This window comes from Genypterus blacodes, unplaced genomic scaffold, assembly GCF_046128005.1.
Source record: "Genypterus blacodes isolate CSIRO-AG114 ecotype Tasmania unplaced genomic scaffold, CSIRO-AGI_Gbla_v1 ptg000104l_1, whole genome shotgun sequence".
Taxonomy (NCBI): Eukaryota; Metazoa; Chordata; class Actinopteri; order Ophidiiformes; family Ophidiidae; genus Genypterus; species Genypterus blacodes.
In genome coordinates this window covers 254,215-275,007 of record NW_027466908.1, presented here as the reverse complement: position 1 = coordinate 275,007, position 20,793 = coordinate 254,215, and the positions used below count along the sequence as shown (strand labels likewise).

The 20,793-nt window shown below is 48.0% G+C and overlaps 1 protein-coding gene across 1 annotated transcript in view; it reads left to right on the top strand.

Annotated features, from left to right (window-relative positions):
* Nucleotides 1–20,793, top strand: part of klhl29 (kelch like family member 29) — a 194,019-nt gene that overhangs the window by 69,738 nt on the left and 103,488 nt on the right. The window lies entirely within an intron of this gene.

The following is a 20,793-nucleotide window of genomic DNA, read 5'->3' as shown; positions in this document are numbered from 1 at the left end:
CTCGTTTACCTGAGTGGAAAGCAGAGACGCTTGCCAGCTTCCTTCGGGTGAGCGACTGTGGTGAAGTGGAACGTTCATACCTAAACTCTGTGTGTAGTGATGCCAGGATTCAGGATGGAAAAGAGGGCGGAGTTAGAGAGATGCAGGACTAGATGCATCAGCCTCCAGCCTCCATATCGACCTTCTTACAGTGCAGCTTGTGTAAAAGGCCGTAGATGAACTCCTGTACTCTGACCCTAAGCTCAACTATCTCCATAAACCTCCGACTCGACCCTCCCAACGCGTCTCGCCTTCATCAAATACTCATAATGTTGATCTGCTGCAGGAGGATGAATAATGCATTGGATTGCGAGCGTTGGACTTCTATGTACGAGCCGCACCTGGGCGCTCGGGCGAGTGGACGGCGGAGAGTCGAACCCAAGCTGCTCTGATCCTCAGGCTACAGGTTTAGACGCGGCTCCCTGATGTTGTGAGAGAGGGTTTGGGTTTAAAGCAGAGAGTCGTTTGAGACCAGGAGCCCACATTGTGCCGGTCGTTGACTGGCAGACGCTGGAACGTTTCCCGATGGCCGTAGCTGAACCCAGACCGGGAAAAGGTTTAATTAGTCCTGACTTGTCTGCTTTTCGACCGTTTTTTTTTGGTATTGAAAGCCGCTGCCAGAAACTGTCTTCAGAGCTGCATATGCATGTGTTCTTCTCCCCCTCGCCCGGGGATTTGGCGAGCTCGCAGGGCTGTCAGAAGTGTGTGAAGAGAAGAGTTCGATATTTCAGCCTCTCCCCCGGCCTCTTGCTTCCATGGATACCATTCATCTTCTCCCAGCCCTCATCCTCTTCCTCCTCCTTCTCCTCCTCACTTATCACGTCGTTGGCTTTAATTTCAACTCCTGGATCCATGTGGGATCACTCTCTCTCTCTCTCTCACTCTCTCTCTCTCTCTCTCTCTCTTTCTCTCTCTCTCTCTCTCTCTCTCTCTCTCTCTCTCTCTCTCACACCCCCCCTCTCTCTCTCTGTCTCTCTCTCTCTCCTTCTCTTTCACACGCTATGTCTCTTGCTGTCTCTCTCTCACGCTTCCTCTCTCACTCACACTCTCTCTCTCTACCTCTCACTCTCTCTTTCTCACTCTCTCTCTCCCTCTTTCTCTTTCTCTCTCCCTCTCACTCACACTCTCTCTACCTCTCTCTCCCTCTCCCTCGCTCTCTTTCTCACTCTCTCCCTCTCCCTCACACTCTCTTTACCTCTCTCACTCCCCCGCCCCCCCTCTACGCTGTCACCTCCTCGTCATCTTCTCCTCTGGTGGTACCTGCACTCTAAACTGTCTCCTCCAGCAGAAGGTAAACAAAGCTGAGGTAATTTAGCCCTTAAGTGCACATCATTAGGTACCCCTGCTGAACGCGCTGACCACAGACACAGTAAATCCGCTCTGGCACCGCGTCGGCCCCTCCTTTTGTTGCGGCTGAATAATTACATACATCCAGGCTAAGTCTTGCCAACTCCCTCCTTGGCCATTGTCATCGTTCAATAGCTGCCAGAGCGATTAGGTGCCTCGCATCGCACCATACGTCGTGTGTGTCTCTCTATGTCGCTATACCCTATGTGGGATTGTGTGTGTGTGTGTGTGTGCATATATGCATTCCCTTTGCGTTATTCAGGGGTTTCCCTCTCTACTTTGTCTCGCCTCTGACAGTCCTTTGTTGGGTCGGCGTAGGAGACGAGCAGCGGTGTAAACGCTGAAATGCCCAGAGTCTGCGATCGGCTTTAATTATGCCGTAGAGGAGAGCCAGAGGCCTGGAGAGCCGCTCTCTCTCTCTCTCTCTCTCCCTCTCTCGCTCTCGCTCTCGCTCCCTCTCTCTGCTCGTCTGTCGCCTTCGCTTGGCCCCTCGCTCCATCATCTTCGATCAAAGCTGTTGAGGGGGGAAGCAGGGGGAGTCTGATGAACGGATGCGTCTCTCTCTTTCCCTCGCTCTCTCTCTCTCCCTCTCTCTCCGCGGTCCCCGTGTCTCTGCTGTGTCCGTGGCTACACTAAAAAGCTGACAGGCCGTTATTGATCTCTGCTGTTTGGAGTTTGGAGACTCCTGCCTCATAAACACGGAGGCCGAGCGAGGGACACGGCTCAGCCAAAGAGAGAAAGAAATAAAGAGAAACAGGGTGTGTGAGTGAGAGTGAGTGTGTGTGATGAGGATACAGAACAGGTGCGTGTTCTTTCCCGGGGTCTTTTCGTTCCTTTTTCCTGCGGTTTAGCCTAAAATTTCAGAGCAAAGAGTAGATTTGTTGGCATAATGAGGCTGTGAGTGTGTGTGAGAGTGTGTGTGTGTGTGGTTGTGTGTCAAGCGAATGCTGAGTCTAAAAGTACCATCTGGCCATATTGTCCATCCTGATGTAAAGCTAGCCACATGGAAGAGTGCACTGTAGTTAATTCAGAGCTACACTTTATCCCCTGCTGGGCCTTTAATTAATTTTTATGTATTTTTCAGGTGTCTTCACGGCTGTGTTATCTCTGCTTCTACGGCTACGACAGCTTCTCCTCCCCCCTGCTGATGTGTGCTCACACGTTAGCCACTCGTCCAGCTCTGCTTTGCGTAGACGTGCTGTACACTGGCAGCCGCTACAAGGAGCCAGAAGCATAGAGTTTAATGCTCAGAGCGACTCTCCTTTAAGTGCAGCGCAGTGTCTGCAGAAATGCTAAACGCGTCCGATCCATCTCCTCTGCCGAGCCCACCAAGCAGCTGTGCAGGTGGACCTCGGTTGGCGAGACGGACGGATCCAAGATAACAAAACACACAGCGATTCATCTAAATTTCCTGCTTGTATGGAAGTAAAGACTCTCACGCTTCTGCACCCGGCAGCCACTTTATTAGGTACAGCAAAGGTCATTACATCATGGCTATAAATCATCCTGTGGTCAGTCTGAGGAGTGAGGTGTGGTGGTGTCGTCTAGGATCACATTATAAAAACACACATTGTAGATCATTGTTTATGGACAAACTGAGAGGAGACGCCTCCAGGGCAGCGGCGCAGACATGTTGGAAACGGCACGTGATTGGCGACAATCCCCGCAAGATTGATGAGTTTGATAGGCGAATATTTGGCCAAGACCTTATAAGGTGTCTGTATGAACAAAATATTACAACCACGTTTTAGTCCACAGACAAAGAAGTGAACATCATTACCCGAGGAAAAAGCTCCATCCGTTTAAATCTCAACAAACCAATTCCAACTTCAAACCAGCACTCCAACCTGTGTGTGTGTGTGTGTGAGTGTGTGTGAGAGCTTTTCCGAGCATTTGAAAGATTGTTCAGCGTAATCTCTCAAACTGCTACACAGCTAAACAGCGAATGCTAATGTGTACACTCCGCCTGAGCCGGGCGCTTAGTGAAAGCCGCGGTATCAGCGGCGGTTTTGGCTCCGTTCGGATGATTCGTCCTTTGTAACTATTGTGTTATCGAGCATTTGTGTTGATTGTTGTGATTTTAGTGGTTGTGCCTCTAATGGGACTGGCAGGGTGCCGCTTTGGGGGAGGAGAACGTGACTCACACAGAGCATCGCCGCGGCAAACAATGGACAAGCAAAGCTGGGTTTTTTTTCTTGTTAATCGCAAAAACCCCAGTGCTGTGGATTAGTGCGCCGCTCTACCAGAGTGTCCAGACACCAAGGTGAAACTCTGTGTATCTCATGTTTGCATCTGCCGACGGAACAAAATTGCAAACTAAACTGCAAATCTGCACCGTTTCCCTGAGATGATGTCAGTGAGTGAAGCTTGTTGTTTAGCTGGTTAGCAAACGTGGAGCGGACTCTCAATCACCATCCAGCAGAAATGGTCGTCCGCTGGGTTTAGGGTGACATCATGTTCTGTTCTCAGTCGAGTATAGCTAGGGATTCGAACCCTCGCCTGCCTCGGCACAGGATTGGAAGGATCTTAGTCGCCAGGCGTCCTTAATAAGCTTCGACACGACGGCTTCATCCGCTCCACCTGCTGCTGTGTGATCATCAGCTGACGGAGCTTCGGTGCACCTGCTGGCTGAGCTCCGTTTAGGCCGCTTCCTCCCCGCAAAGCCCAGATGGCGAGCAGCCGCTTCCGCCGCGCAGCGCCACACGGGACACCACGTAACACACAGGCGGCGTTTACATTCAAGCCACCATAGGACTGCACCCACACACCCACACATACACACACACAGGCGCACCAGCTACACAATAGAGTGATCAGCTTAGTGTGTTCGTGGATATTTTTGTAATTATGAAGCAAAATAAAGCAAGAATAGCTACGTTTATTCCGTGTTTGTACCTCAGTGGGCTCGTCAGCCCCTCACAGGCCTCTCATGTTGCATTAGAGCGCTCTCTCTCACCATCCCCATACATACACTTTGCTTTAATAATGACATCTGATGACCTGACGTGCATTTACATCTTCCTGGCTGCTTCCCTCTGTAGCGTCGGGGCCATTATGCTCTCTCAGCACGTCCTCCACTCTTCTCCCTAGATGATCTTTATCCATTTCTAAAGTAACTAATACCTATTTTTTTTTTTGCTTGCCTGGGCTCTGGCCGGCTGCTTTTGCAGGTGCGGGTCCTCCATTTACGGCGAGTAAGTATTCAAAGTAACTCGCAAATGAAAAGCATGAACGAGCATGAAAGCACGGCTGAGTGAGCGAGCGAGCGGGCGGGCTGCGGGCTGGAGGGGAGATGAGGCCAGGCTTTCAATTCTATGCTCATTACATTTACACCTGGATGTTTGTGTGACAGAGCCATCACGCCGCGTTCCCCAAACATTTACACGCAAGATGTCAATACCTGGATAACTCATTTAGAAACGTAGGAGCCGTAGATGATCGTCATGAGTCTACCTCTCCCACTCACTCACACTCTCTCTCTCTTCCTCTCCCTTTCTGACTCTCACTCTCACTCTCTCCCTCTCACTCATACTCTCTCAACCTCTCCCTCTCTCTCGCTCCCCCTCCCTCTCTCTCTCTTTCTCACTCTCACTCTCACTCTCTCTCTCCCTCTCACTCACACTCTCTCTACCTCTCCCCCTCTCCCTCTCTCTCCCGCTCCCTCTCTCTCTCTTTCCCACTCTCAATCTCTCCCTCTCACTCACACTCTCTCTACCTCTCCCTCTCTCCCCCTCTCTCTCTCTCTCTCTCCCTTTCTCTCTCTTTCTCACTCTCACTCTCTCCCTCTCACTCACACTCTCTCTCCCTCTCCCCCTCTCCCTCTTTCTCACTCACTCTCTCCCTCTCACTCACACTCTCTCTCCCTCTCCCTCTCCCTCTCCCTCTCCCTCTCTCTCTCTTTCTCACTCTCACTCTCTCCCTCTCACTCACACTCTCTCTCTCCCGTTCCCTCTCTCTCCCTTTCACACTCTCACTGTCTACCTCTCACTCACACTCTCTCTCTCTCTCCCTCTCTCTCCCTCTCCCCCCCACCCATCTTCACAAGTAGATTTGAAATGTTTCTGAGACTTCCGTATGTGGGAAAAGAAACCCAATTCCCAAGTATTGACAGTCGGGGCTCATCAATAAGCCCCCCATCTTGAAACAAATCACACGATGTCTTGTTGGTCATTGATTTGAGCCAGTTGAGCCGGCGGGATTGAAGCGGACCCCCTGCTGCGGCCTTGGACGGCGTGTTGTGTCTGAGCGCAGCGGGCGATCCTCCATCCTCCTCCTGACACCGTGGAAGAGGAGAGAAAGTTCACCAAAGCGGCTTCACTTTACTGAGACGCCTGAATGACTGAAGTGTTTCTATGCAGTGGGAACGATAAGGCTGTGCATTAGTGGAGCTTTATTTTAGCTCTCTCTCTCTTTTTTTTGTTTTTTTGTTTGGCTCAGACGTTTGAAGCTGCATCTGAGAACCGTGTGTGTGTGCCTGGGAGGCCTGGTAAGGAGTAGATTGGAAGATTTCAGAATCTTCCACTCTTTTATTGTGGTTGAGGCTTATAAACATGAAAAAAAGAGGCTGAAAAAAATCATTTGAAGAGTGCGATAACCTTGTGGTGAGTTTTGCTGCGAATCATATTGAATATGAGATGATTAAAGTTTAAGGAGGCGCTCGGCGGGGAAGCTGGGGCCGGGGAGACAAATTGGAGGAAGGAGGGCGGGAAGGTGAGCCTCTGAATTAGATTCCAGACTGAAACGCTGTCATCCAGATAAGAGGAAGCGGCGCAAAGCACAGACTCACCATGGGGTCTTATAGAAAACCCCCGGTCCTCCATGTGGGGATAACCAGGAGCGCCGAGCACAGCTGAAGGAAAAAAATGATTGTTTCAGAGCAGAGCTAATGCGACGCCGCCTGCTTTGGGTGAGATTATAAATAGTGCCGCTGAAATATGATGTTTTGTTCCCTGCATGGGACATTTGATCCTTTATTACAAATGAGGTTTTTTTCCCTGCGTTATGAAGCCGGGGAGATTTATTTAATATATTACAGGATCCTCGCCGTTCAACTGGGGAAGGGAAGGATTGAGAGTGTAATTGCAAATATTGAAATATTGGCTTTCGCGTTATTATTTTGTGTCTCTTGATGATGCGCTTTTCTCCTCATCATCATAAGTAAATGATGATGAATCTGTTTCTATTAGAGCTGCATAATTCAGCAGATTAATAGTTGGTTGATCCTGTTCATGTGTGTGTGTAGATCACACAGCTCCAGCTTGGCAGAGACTCAAACCAGCGGAGCCATTTTACCAACAATAGGTTAGTTTGATCTGACTGACTCAGCGGCAAACCTCTCTCAGACGGATAATATTTAGACAAACACATTTTGAATGCAGGCAAATTCCCAAAATGTCATTACAATACAGGCCGAGGGATTCAAGCGTTGGCGTTTGATATGCGCACGCGCGTGTGTGTGTGTGTGTGTGTGTGTGTGTGTGTGTGTGTGGGTGTGTTCTGCACCTTAAGAACAACCTCCCATCTCGCTCATACGCGTCTAGATGACAGCGGGCTAATCGAGGGAATGCGCGACAAAGACGACAAACGAGGCTGTCAGACTTTCTGCCATCTTGGAACTATTAGAATATGAAAATGTGTTTTCCCGGGTAAACACCGGTTCCTAACAGTGATCCGTGATTCTGGGTCAACTGGACCTGTCGCTTTCGGTTACTCACTGCGTCTCATGAGGAGTGTCTCCCACCTGTGAGTGGCAGCACGCGTGACACAAAGCCCAGCGGAAAACCTTTCAGCTCCTTCCCCGGCTTGTCCGTCCCGTTGACGTGTCGTTCTGGGTAAATACAGGCCTGACAGGATGTTCACAACGCTGCACTCCAGTATCGGACGGCTGCTATTAAAGATGCCACTTTCTCTTTGCTTCATCTGATTGCATTTTTTCCTCCCAGGGAAAACAGGAACCCCTAATTCCTGGCAGGTTACGCCCGATGTTTCCAAGGAATACTTTGAAAGCTGAAGTCGAGGGGTTGGATTTTAAATGGCCTGACAGTTTATGAACCAAGCATAATAATTCTCAAAGTCTGATGTTTTGCTTTCCATTAGTCATGCATTAATTCTTCATAATAGTTTTTTCCACCAACACAAACATCATCATGGTTGTGGACAAACAAATCTGCTGTCAGGAATCTGCAACAGAGTCATTAGAAAGCGCGGGGCCTCAAGGGACAGCCGGTGATTAAGGCCTGATTTTTTATTTTTTTTCCCTTAAGATGATATATGGAAACTTTGGAGTGTTAACGAGAAGCAGTGATTATGTGTTTACTGGGAGCCATCGCGCCAGAGTCTGGAAGTCCTCGGCACCATGTGGGGAGAATTAAAGCTTTTTCCACTCGGAATGAGTCCCGGCCACGCTGCAGTGGTTTCTAATCAAGGACAGAGATGGTGAGACGGGCGGACAGACAGGTGGAGACGTAGACATGAGGGGCTGCACGCTGTCAACCTGTCAGGAAACGTGGGGGAAAAAGGGAGAAACCGTCAGCTTTAATTTCTTTGTTATCTGGTGGAAATCAGACGGCGGCAGAAAGGGAATCGTACCGGCGGTGACAGATTTATCACAAACCTCGCTCTCGTCATAGCGGGGACGTTGTAGTCTTTTGTTGTCGGTACAAAATGTTGACAGCAGGGTGAAAAAAAAACCTGTGTAACAATGAAACTAAACAATTGTGAGCATTGGCGATGCCTCAGGGTCAAACTGGAGGTGAAGGCATCTGATGTCTCTGTCTGTCCTGTCACTCTCCCTCCTGACAGGATGTGCTGCGGGTTTCATCAAGTCCGCGTCCTCCAGGGGCGCCGTCCGCAGTCACGGGGTCCCAGCTGACCTTTTGTACCAAAGATTGCGTCAAATGTATTCACCCACCTGCCCGTCTCCGCTCTCTCCGTCTGTTTGCTTCACTTAGCTCCGAGGAAGTGGAGGAGTCGGCTTAAGTCCACATTAAATGTTTATCTATTTAAAACCAAGAGTGCACATTAATAAACATAGCAAAGTGGCCGATTTAGACAAAGTGCTCCTCTGTTTCTATCCAGATGTTACAGAGGCGCCCAAGAAATACATTTAGATTAAGGTTAGACAAGAATTCCAATAATATACGAGCAAGCAAACGGCAGCAAACCCAAACATACCAGCTTAAACCTGCAGCGATGCCGTCGAATAGAAAAACAACAACAAGGCATGAATCACAACGACCCGCAGAGGCTGAAACGAGAGCCCCGTCTGGTTCCTGGGCGACTTATCCCCGGAGGAGGCGGCCATTGTACTCCGACGTAAGCCCGCATCCTGCTAGAGGGCAGAGGTCACGTTCTCAGCACGGGTCCCAGAAGGTCTCCTCTCATCCAACCTGACTTCAGGCCAGACTTTTGTGTGTTTACGCCCCGTGACAGAGGCGCTGGAGTCAACGTATACGCCGACAATGAAGTCTTTTATTTAGTTGTTTGTCTTCTTTATTGTATCGTAGAAGAAAACTACATTTTTAGTTTGACTGCAGTGGCCTCTGGGGAAACCCGATGCTTTCTGCCAAACAGACTGGTTGTATGGTAGTAAAGTAAAGAAGTAAACATCTTCGAATGACACACGTCCTCAGAGATGAGACACGGACGGCAGCAGAGCAGAACCGCTTCTCCTACAGGTTTTCAAACGAGCCAGCTGAGGTCCAATCAGAATCCTCCTGGATGCTTCCCGGGAGGGCGTTCCAGGCAGATCCAACTGGGATGAGACCCAGAACACACTGGAAGAGACGCTGTATCCCATCTGGCCCGGGAACGTCTTGGGACAGAGGGGGACATCTGGGCTACTTTGCTCAAGATGCGACCTCCATGACCCGGATCCAGATAAGCACCGGAAAATAGACGGATGGCTGAACGTTTGGGTTCCAGGCCCGGCCGTCTGCTGGATCCGTTTCTTGAAAATGAGTTGATGCTTGTTGGTCTTGGTGGGTTTTGCACAGTTCTGCCCTGTTTTTTGGCTCCGACTCATTCAGAGGTAGATTTTAATGATTTTGGAAAAACAAAACAGGAGACTTACTCATCATCCGGGCTGCTGGCTGCTGTTGTGAGATCGTTGCCGGTCACTGGCTACAGCGTCTCTGGCAGCGAAGCGGGACGATGGTCCAGTTGGGGGGTTTTGATCTCCTCTGTTCTGCTACGCTGTGTGTAGGCGGGAATGGAAAGCAGCCTCCTCGCCGCTCCGGCTGTCTTATGAGTCTGGCTCCAAACTGACGGCCTGCTGGCTCAATCTAATAAGCAGTCACATGATATCGGATTCGGATCTCTGCGCTTTGTGAAAGATGAGATGCGCGGCCCTCCTCTATTTATGTCACAATGCCTGGGCAATATGAGTGTGTGATATTGAAAGGACTGTGGAGAGTGTGTTGTCATCCAATACTGTACATCTGCTCTCCCAGCACTACACAGAGATCATTGTCTCGCCCAGTCTTTGGCTGAGCGGAGACGAGAGTGCTGGACGTCATTGCATTACAAAGGTGTGTTTACCGTCTCGTCCTTTTCTGTCTTTTCCATTTCGTCTCTCCGCTCTGTGGCTCAGTGTTTGCTTTCGTCTCCGGTGCTCACAGAAAGGTTGGAAAATTAAGAGAGGCTCTCTGCGGCCCCCTCAATTTATGGAAGCAACAATCTTAGAGACACCTTTTCCACTTTATCCCTCCTACATTTTATCTCCCGTAATCACACTTCCATCGCTGTTGCTATGTAATTCCTCAGCCCATCGCCGTCTTCCTCCCAACCATGACCCCTCTAGCCACTTCAAACAACTTCTCGTCTTTGTTGAAGCATAGATCCTCGTTCTCGCGTCGGCATCGCCTCCCTCTGAGCGTGCTTGTGTGAAATTGGATTGCTGATCCGTTGGCGCTTGAGTGGCAGAGATGTAATATGGGATAGCTGCAGCCGCGTGCTCCGATGCCGCAGACAGCTGTTACGGAGCGCGGAGGGATCGTAGACGACGCTCCGCACGCAGCCGCCGTCTTTTTAGGGAATGGGAACGCTGTGGGTAAATCTTATGACAAAATGAAGAAGAGCACTGGCGGGCAGCAGACAGGATCCAGCAGCAGCAGCATCCTGGGGTCATTGTGTTGTCGTTGTGTTGATCATTGGGGGAGATGACGCGCCTGTCCGGGTAGATTTGCTGGTGTCATTTGTCATGGCGCCGCACTCCTCCTCTTCCTCTATTGTAGGGTCAGAGCTCCGTGTCAAAGGTTAAGCTGGAGGTCAAGCTGTATCCATTACCATTGTCTCGTGGGTCTCATGGGTCTCAATGTCTGGTGACACTAGTGGGAAGATCTTTGTTTCTATAGTTCCAGCCTCTCTGCAAGAAAGATCAAATTACTCCCTCTTCATCTCTCTTCATCATCAAACAGCTTCAGCTCACAAATGAACTCTTACTATGATATCACCTCTGGGATCTTCTGATGTCGCCCTTAGGATGGTCACATAATTCGTGAGCCGGTTGTTCTGTATGCAGCATGTGTTGAAGGTCAAAGGTTACTTGTTACTGAGCGTAAGAGTCGCAGCTCGGCGAACTCTGAGGAGGAGGAGGAGGAGAAGGCCCTCTGTTCAGTTATTCATCTGGATAATTGAGCTCATCATCAAATGAGAAGATCAGCTCTTTAGACATTCAAAGAACCCACATTTAGTCCCCACACCCCCCTTCAAGCGTTAAATGAGCCCCCTGCCGAGTCGACTTGATTGTATGTCATTTGGATTTTTGTCTTGAAAAAACAGAGCGAGGGAGGAAAAAAAAATGCTGCCGGCGTCTCTCCCTCACCCTCACCCTCCCAGCTCGCCCTCCCCACACACACACACACACACACACACTCGCTCCTTTGTCTGTCCTGTTCCACAATTGCAGAATAAAGAGCAGTGGCATTTAAAAAGGTCCACATGTGGAGGGGCTGACATTCAAATCGTTGCCACCTTAAGGTTAACTCCATATGAAAGGTGGCACTGAATGTGGTCTTTGAAAGCGTCACTCATGTCATGTGGGATATCAGATTTCAGTCAAGGACGCAGACGGAGCGGCATTCAAGATGCGCAGGTAAACAATCCGTCTCTCCGGAGCGTCTGGGCGACTCGGCCTCAAACGTACAGCCTGGCAATAAAAAGCTTTTTCTTTTTATCAGATTGAGTTTCTTTGGCTTTATTTGTGCAGATGAATCCAGTTACAGAAGAGCAGTTATGGATGTTTGCTCTCTGAAGCTGCCTGAGGGTGAATCTTGATTTCTGCTCAAGCTGACGAGGCGAGCCCGAGCGCTTGATTGTGCTTTGCTGGAGTGTAAATCGACATCGGCGGCGACGGATGGTTTGAGATATCCGTTGGTTGACTTGGGTAGCTTGGCACTTGGATGCAGCAAAGAGATGCAAGCAAAACGGAAGAAGGCCTTCACTAAGGGAGCTGGATACAAAATCATTATCCAATTGACTTTGTGCTCTTTTTTTTCCCCGTCTGAGCTGATTTCTTGTTGAGATCGCGGCCCAGTTTTGTTAAGCTTCACGGAAGGTTCCTCTGATGAAGAACGCACGGCTTGTGATGCAAAATGCACGAGGTGGAGAATGTTTGTATGAACGTAAAATGGATTTCACACCACATGTCATCGCCGTTTGGTCGCGATTAGCTGCATTGACGGACAGGAAGACTTCTGTTTGTCAACCGGCCCAAAGGAAGGCAGGATGTCCCGAGCCTCCCGTCTGTTACTCCCTCAACTAGCTGAGCACCGGGTCCATTGTTTCATTTTTACCATGTTTGGTTCGGGTAGACCGACTTTTTAAAGAATAAGCCACGTCTGCTTTTTGCGCCAGCCTGCTAACAGACCAAACCAAAACAAAGACAAACACGACCTCCTCAGTGGAGACGATACAAATTTCCATAACGGGACATTATCAGAGGTGTAACCATAGTAACATGTAGAGGTCTGTTGTAGCTCCAAAAACGTTTTTTTTTTTTTTACAGCGGCTGAATGCATCGTTTTATGAAACCCAGCTAGCGTTTCATCTGCCTGTCATTATGTCTGAGCGTTGGGTCGCGGCCCTCTGGGTTTGCTGCTCTGGGTTTTTTCCCGGAGCTCTGTGCCCGCGGAGCCACAGCCAGCCATTACAATAATGCACACATAAATAATACATACATCTTAAAATGCAAATTCTAATTCTAGGCACTTTGCGGGCGACTCAATCATGCAGCATTCTGTGGTTTGACCTTAACTCAGCCCAAACGAATTACTGGGAGCTTAGTGTTTCTCATTAGAGCTGCACGCATCATCACGCCGCCGCCAAGCGCTCTGCCATAACCGCACACACACAGATACATATTTCCCTTTCATATCTACGCAGCTTCATTTTGAATTATCCATGCATTAGTATTGTTTTCCTGTGTTTTTGTTTATAGTTTTGTGCGACGTGACCCGGTTGTGATATTTGTTCACCTCACATGTGCTTACGTGTCAAACATGTCAACACGTAAACAATAACAGAGGCAACGTACTCTGGTATTATTAGATCCGTTTTGCGGTGACGCTCATATGTTGATATGAATGTCAGAGTTTCCTGTCACAAACATTTCTGCAGACATTCAAGTGGAGTTTTTGTGCACAATTTGTGCAGTTAAATCGGGAAACATGACAGATGAGTTTCTGTCCCTCCATCCCTCAGCAGAGAGCAGCAGATACCTGAGCGCCTGGGAGAAGACGCGTAAAGATTCATGACTTCATTAAACATTATGAACGTTATTATGAGCAGCGTTCAAATGTGCAAAGTACCAGGAAATGTTTTAAAAAATGATGTCACACACTCCCAAACATAAAAAACAAATCAAGTGTTTTGGTGAGTGAATATTCTGAATGTGATTGTTGCCGTATTGGATTCTGTAGATTTACTGCATTTTGCACGCATACTTTAAGACGTGTAATCACATAAAGGAGCCATAAGTAGGCTTATGTGCTGTGAAGACAGATGTTCTGAATAAGACTGTGATTGGCTAATTAGATCTAAGATGACATGAGTTAGAGCGCGACTGCTGGAATCTGAGCTGAATCTCCAGATTACTCACTCCTCACATCAACAGCTGGCCATCAGAGTTTCCTACAAACTTTAAGTCGCAGGCTAATCTCTGACACATGCTTGGACGTCCCAGCAGCCGCAGGATCCCTGCGCAGGAACGGGGCCTGATGGGAGCAACAACAAAGAGCGCAGTGTTTCCATTATGATCCCGCTCTAATAACAGCGTTGCCAACTCTATTCCTGCCGTAATCAGATTAGACACTTCTGGGAAATAAGAGTCGATAATGTTTGAAGAGGAGGATAATATCTCCGTTCAAATTAGGCTGCAAATTGGAATGGAATAAATTGTCTGTTCAGTGTAATATTTTACTGACTGTGGAGGCAAAGCAATTCAAAGTAATTGAAAGCAATTAGATTATGATTACAAAATGTGATTAATCAGGTGGATTACACAACTTGTTGACAATTACCAACATTTCTAGTTTGTAATCTGTGACAGATAAGTAACCAATGAGAGAATAAAACTCATTCTCACTCTTGCTATCACATGGTAGAGTGAGTTAGAGAATACAGGACGCTCCCATCATTAATATTGCAAATTACTGCGTGAGGTTTAGTTTATTCCTCCGGAGTAAAAGCTGCACTTAAAACCAGCATTTATTCAATTTGAGCATTAATTCACTTTTAAAATTGGTTGTTTTGCACCGGGCAACAAAGTGAAGAAGTAAACTTGTAAAGTCATTTACGCTCCAATCAGTCATTGTCGTTGTAACAATTGCAGGAATCAAACAAGTAATTGCTTTTTAATTGCTCAGTAATGAGTTGGAGCAATTCTACATACTGTGGTGATTAAAATTGTAGCACAGGTGTACAAGCAACTTTGTGTGTGTGGCCTGGGCTGTCAACGCGTCTTCGGTTCCTCCATCTGTGACTCTGAGTAGAATTCAATCCTCCTGTTATCGAGCGCTCGATTTTTTTCTAAACGGATTGAGTTCCTGTTGTGGTTTCTGTTGACCTGCGTGTGGAGGTGATGATTTGAAGTTGATTTGAAGTAGAGATGTCAGCTGGTCATTGCGTCACTCTGCTCTGTTGTTGCCAGTTCGGGTAACGCTGACGCGATTCTTCTTTGGCTGAAGGCTCTTAGTAGAACATGATGTCACTGCTAACCTGTCCAGGACCATTTCTGTCATTATAGCCCAAGCTTCTGTGTGATCCGGTCCAATCCAGTCCGTGAGACATGTGGACAGATTTGAGGAGTTATTGATTCTGCTACATGCTTACGTCTGATCCCTGTTGCCCTCAGAAACACACGCTCTGTTCTAATTGGTGGCAGTGGTGCCAGGCCTACACTGGCATCACCCCCATCCTACACACACACACTGACACATTGGTGCTGGCCAAACTCACACTGGCCTTGGACCTGACAGACGTGTCTAATCACGTGTCACACGCTGACGGCAACATGTCACAGAAGAAAATAGACCAATCAAACGAGTCAGATTTCCAGGCAGTTTCAGGGCCGCCGGGCTGGACGCATTTCAAAAAGCCTCAACCTCAAGATTTGATACTTTGTTTTGACAATCCTCAACACAAACTCCAACTGCATTACGTTGCGAAAATGAGGGAAAATAACAAAAGCATTAAGTGTCCCCTTTAAATTACACCATCTCTACCGCGGTGGCACAGCTGTGTGTGTGTGTGTCAGCAGGTCTCGAGGCCTGTCGGAGGGAGAGAATGTGAGGTCTAATGTTTGTGCGGCTGCCTGCTCCTCCCTCCATTATTGCGTTTGCGCTGTTCATTCGATCCATTACTCGTGTTATTACTGTGAGCTGTAACGTAAATGTCAGCCAAGTTTGAGTCATATTTCCATTTTCTTCAAAGGACGACGTCTGTCTCTGTCTCACAATAGCCGTCTGTGTTCAGGTTGTCTGTGTTGTTGGAAATCTGCCAAATGCCATCTCGTTTAGGGAGACGGATTCTTCCTCTCGGGGGGGCGGGGGCGACTGTTTGCACGGCCCTGCCACTTCTTGAGTGTCTGGCGATGACGGCTGTGTTTCGGAACGGCGCGTAACGAGAACACTCTCAAGGTCAGGTTGAAATTGGAGCCATTTAATCACGAAGCATTATGGGAAGTGCCGTGAAACTGAGGGGGCAATAAATATTGTCAAACACTAGCGGAACACAGTCGGTGTTTGCCGCTCGCGCGTGTTATTTTTAGTGCCGGGATTTATAGCGGACTTGTTTCTTTTTGCAGCGCTGGTAATATGTAAACTGTTGCGGATCTACGACCAGACGTCTCGGCCATGTGATTGTTCCGTCCCGCCGTTCCTGCGCTTGACAGCATCTGTCAAACTCGTCCGCCAACCTGGTGCCAAGATCCGCCAGAGTCTGCGTGTTGTCACCAGAGGAAAACGGGTAAATGTCACGACGGAGGAAGGAGCCTTCATTGCGACGCGCCGGTAATTGAAATACAAAATCCGGATTTGCAATTGAAGGCTGCAGCTCCTGGCAGCTATATTGATCTGCTGTACCTCTAGCCAGCATCATAACTGCTGCCGAACTACCAGCGATTCGAAATGGATGAATATTTTAAAGTCTTTCTCATTTGACCAGATTGCGTCCATCCTAACATAATAGAAACTGTCTCAGACGTGTGAGACCGGCCGTGCAGAGATACACTTTGACTCACATTCACTTTGCCACAGACGGATGTTAATCTCTGTGGCTCCAAAGGCCACTCTCACTTTTGCACAATCAAGGTCTTGTATTGTTCAGCCCAGTGAACTCTTAATTATGTTTTAAAAAGGGAAAGCAATGTCAGCCAGCACTCCAGCAGGCTGAATGTTCTGAGGACACAAAGGCCGTGAAAAGCATCGGTTCTGTTGTGGCGCCATGAAGAGTCGCTGGTGTTCTTTGTTTTTCTTGGACAGTCAGCCTTACATCACAGTAACCATTTAATATCCTTGGCTACAGGAAGTCTAGAACATATCCTGTTGAAATCGTGAGCTTGTCAAGTTAGAGCTATACGTAGGTGCGTTTCTGGGTGCAGTGTGTGACAAACTGAGACGGATCATCAAACAGCACAGCCACTAGAGGGCGGCGGCTTTTGTGTCATGGCGAGCCTGGCCGCGCCCCCTTGTCTCTCTAACTTTGTGAGGAAAGCTTTTATTTACACAAACTGGCTGCTTAATCTCTGCTACTGAACTCTCAAATACAGAAAGTGGAGGGATTTTTGTGATGACATAGAGGACATTGAAGGAGCCCAGTTTCTCCTTTAAATATAAAGAATCAAACCCAAAACTTGTTTGCTGCTGAGTGACAGAATGAGCTCAGTACCGCAACATTTATGCCGTTTGATATCTGCCATTGTTGCTGCTGCTCGGACTCAAAGGGTTAACAGAAACTCTGGAACCATCGGATTAAAAAAAACTGCTTGTTATTGTGAACCCACCGAAGAACTTATTGAAAAAGGGTTATGTGTTTGTTTCTGCAAATATTGTCTGCCAGCTTACAGATGAAGTGTTTCATTTAGAGCACAACGGGGTTTGTATGAGTGTGTGTCTGTGTATGTGTGTGTCTACGTTTTAGACAACAATGTTCTCTTGATTACTGTGAAAGCCGAATGAAAGAAGAACAAATTCTCCAATTCAGCGGTTGACAGCTGCCGATTCGAGGCGAGATGCCTGCACAATGTAACGTAGGAGCACATAGAAAAACAGAGCATCTGGGTTTAGCGAGGTCGAGCGGCTTTTCCGCGACGATCGCGGGATTTGGAATATTCTGCGACAAGACGTAAGTCAACAGCCACGATCGTCGCTATGGCAGATTGTCGACATGTTTGTATAATTTGTCTAGCAGCTAAAAAGGTTGAAACTCTACTTGTAGGTTCGCCGTGACTCGCTGGTCTTTCAAAGGAGATCAAGTGGGCTAGAACACGCCTTCACTAAGTACTGACAGTTACAAGTACTTCACATTAAGGTACCAATCCCTGGTACTCTGTCCTACCTAGAACCTGGATCGTGGGGCGGGAGTGGAAGATCTGTACCGCTTTGCCTCCACCACGACCCCAAACTGTATGATTCATGGACGGATGGATAACGATGCGTTCATGGACAGCTTAGTTCTGTCTTGATGTACATTTTTAAGAGTCAGCCGTTCAGTCTTCCCATCAGAAGCTTGTGTTTTGGTTTGATATGTGAGCGCTAATCATCAACCTCTGAAGCCTGAAACAACCTTTGGCTCCTCGCTCTGAATCTGCCGTTTCCTTTTCCTCGGCGCGGCGCCTCAGCCTCTTTGTTGTTGTGCCTTTCACTCGTTCTTAATATTTCTTCTTCCGTGTCGGCGTCCTCTGTTTTATATGAAGTCGGCCCTCAAAGACCTGGGCGGAGGAATCATTATCAAGTGAAGGAGCGGTTTCTCCTCTCGGCTGAAGGCACCTGCTTTACATTTATTGTGGTCAAAGAAAAGCCATTAATATTTATCAGCTGGAAACACACGGACAGAAGAACTGTAATAGTTGTTTTAATTCAAATCCTTTAAATTTGTATTGAGCGAGGTAAGGATGTGACCAGGAGCCCGCTGGTGTGTGACCGGCATATTTCCCTGCTAAATGAGACATGTTAAATGATGTGCCAGAGGGAAAATGGCTCTTTTCAAGCAGCACACACTGTTCCGATCATCACAGATAACCAAGCTGGAAGGCCAGGGACCTAATTTAAGGGCTATTTACCATACGGGCGCTTCTCAATGGAGCTGCACCCGGTTGCAGAAATGGGCAAAATATTGAGGGAAACCGAGCGAGAGGAAGATTCCGACCCTGCACCCCACAAACAAGATCATTATTTATGTTCTAAGGTTTACATAGACGCCGGGAATTAATAATTCATGCGTCTCATCTTTGGGTCCGTGGCTGTTTTGTCAGCCTTCCTCTGTCCTGGTGCATCACAAAATTAAGTTAAGCAGTCAAAGACGACCCTTCAGATCAATAACAAAGAAATGGGACGCGATTAATTCCGAGGGTACAGCCTCTGACGGATTCGCTTCACCGCTGCGACAGAGAAGAAACGTGTTTGCTTTAATCAGAGCCGAAATACTTCAGAGTTAAAACAGGATTTGTTGACGTTTCATTCCGATCCTCTCCGACTGCTTGACTTACAAACAATCTGCCATAAAAAAAACACTGAGGCGGTTTTTGGTTCAAGAAATTCATGGAAAACTCAATTCTAGTTTGAAAAATGTGTGAGAAGTAAAATTTGGAGATTGTTTCACCCTGACACACTGAAATCACATTTACACTCTCGCTTTTTGGCAAGATCTTTTGCGTTGGAGAGGAATACAGGACCTGCTTGTGGTTCTGGTATCTCTCCCTGTCACAGATTTGGTTCTCTCCCGTCACGGCCCGATAACAGCTGCAATATCAAGCTCCACAAGCAACGATAACTGTCTGCTGAAGTTGTTATTGAAGTTACTGCCGGCGTTAAAGTTTATTTGACAGTGATGAAGGACGCCGCGAGCCGCCAGAGCCGCTGACTCTTGGCCCTCCAGAATCCCGGGCCCTTCCCCCTCCAAGCTAGAGTTACGGCGTACTCGACTTCCGAGGGTGCGCAAACCGATGACAAACGAGAGCTCTTCCTTTTGTTTCCACACTCAAATATACGGCCCCATTTCATCGGCTTAACGGCCTCATTTAAATGAGCCTAATGACTCTTACTAATGTCCGGGCATGGCCGAGAGATTGGGACTGTTCTCACAAGCGATGTCCTCTGCATGCACATTGTATATCTCCATTATGAGGCCCGGTCTCCACGGAGAACACAACCTATTTATTGTGTTGTCTCATTGCTTTGGATTAATATTAATACAATGCAACACAATGGCTTCCCTGTCGTGCGGTTGTGAAGGCTGTGGTTTCTAAAGACCTCTGTGGATCTTGGTTTAATCAGGCGCCTTTTGTTTGCTAGTTTGTTTTTCTACAGTATGTGCAGCGTTTAAAGGTCAATTAAATTCTTCCGAAATTCAACAAAATTATGTAGCGATCTCCGCATGTAGGAATCGGCTGCTCTTCTTCCAGAACCCTCCACCCCCCCCCCGGACTGACCCCCGGCTATGGAAAATGGAATTTAGGACGTTATGGTCCCAAAATTGAGTTAATCAGTGGATTGGACCCAGACTCCCCTTGGAAAATGCAAGGTCAGCACGTTGATAATCTGATCTCCCGTCGGCCCTTTTTACAGTCACATGTCATTGAAAAGAAGCAGAGCAACAGAAGCAGAGTCGCAATGGAGAAAATGAGGTAATGTGCGATAAACGCCATAGAAACGGCCGACTAAACACAGATCTGTGATGGATGTAGGGTCACGTGACCTTGTGTGTGTGTGTGTGATGACTCGACGTGTCTCGCTCTGCAGCCTGTGATCGTTCCCCATTAAAGATTCAAAGTGTGAAACCAGCACTTGGCAACTCTGTTATGGATCAATTTGAATAAGGGGGCCGTGTTTGGCGTCAACACAGATCAATATGTGGACAGGCGGCTTCCTGTTGTGGTCATTACCACCAAAGCAGGCCATTATGAGAGGCCTTCTCGTCAAAGAGCGATGTAAGAGCACATGCCCCCACACACACACGCGTGACAGGAAATCGATGCTCTGTGATAGCGACTGAAACCTGACAGCTCAATAAGCTTTTGAGGGAAGATGTTCTCTCCTCGTCGTCCTCATCCGCCTCCTTCGCCGCGTCGCTGCCGCCGCCTGGTTCCTATGGGGCGACTTAACAGCTCAATCCTGCAGACGATTTCAGATTACAAGCGTCTGTCAACAAGCTCGCAGGGAGCTGGCGTGTAGGTTCAGGTTGTGTGAGGGGTGAGGTAGTGTGTGTGTGTGTGTGTGCGGCATAGGTGCTGGATCAGAGACTAACAGTGTCCTCCCAGCCCGCTACCAGGGGCATCGTTACTTCCCGTCCACAAGCGGAGACGCGACTCGCGACTAGTCATTCAGTGGACCCTCTAGGTAGGTGGGAACCTGTATGTCCCCTTAATCATTTGTGTTTAGTTTACTTTCCAGCAGGTTAAAGGTCACCGCTCCTCCTGATGTATCTGATCAGACATCATTACTTCTGTATCATACGGCAGCAGGAAGTGACTCATGCGTGTGAGAGATTAATCATCCTCTTAATTAATATTCAGCCGCTCTGTCCGTGTTCAGCCAGCAGAAGACTTTCTTATCCATTTGTGAAAACACAACAAAACAATAACCCGCTTGCGTAATCAATCACTGTCAAGAGTTTGGTAGATATTAGCTGTGTGTGTGTGTGTGTGTGCGTGTGTGTGTGTGTGTGTGTGTGTGTGTGTGTGTGTGTGTGTGT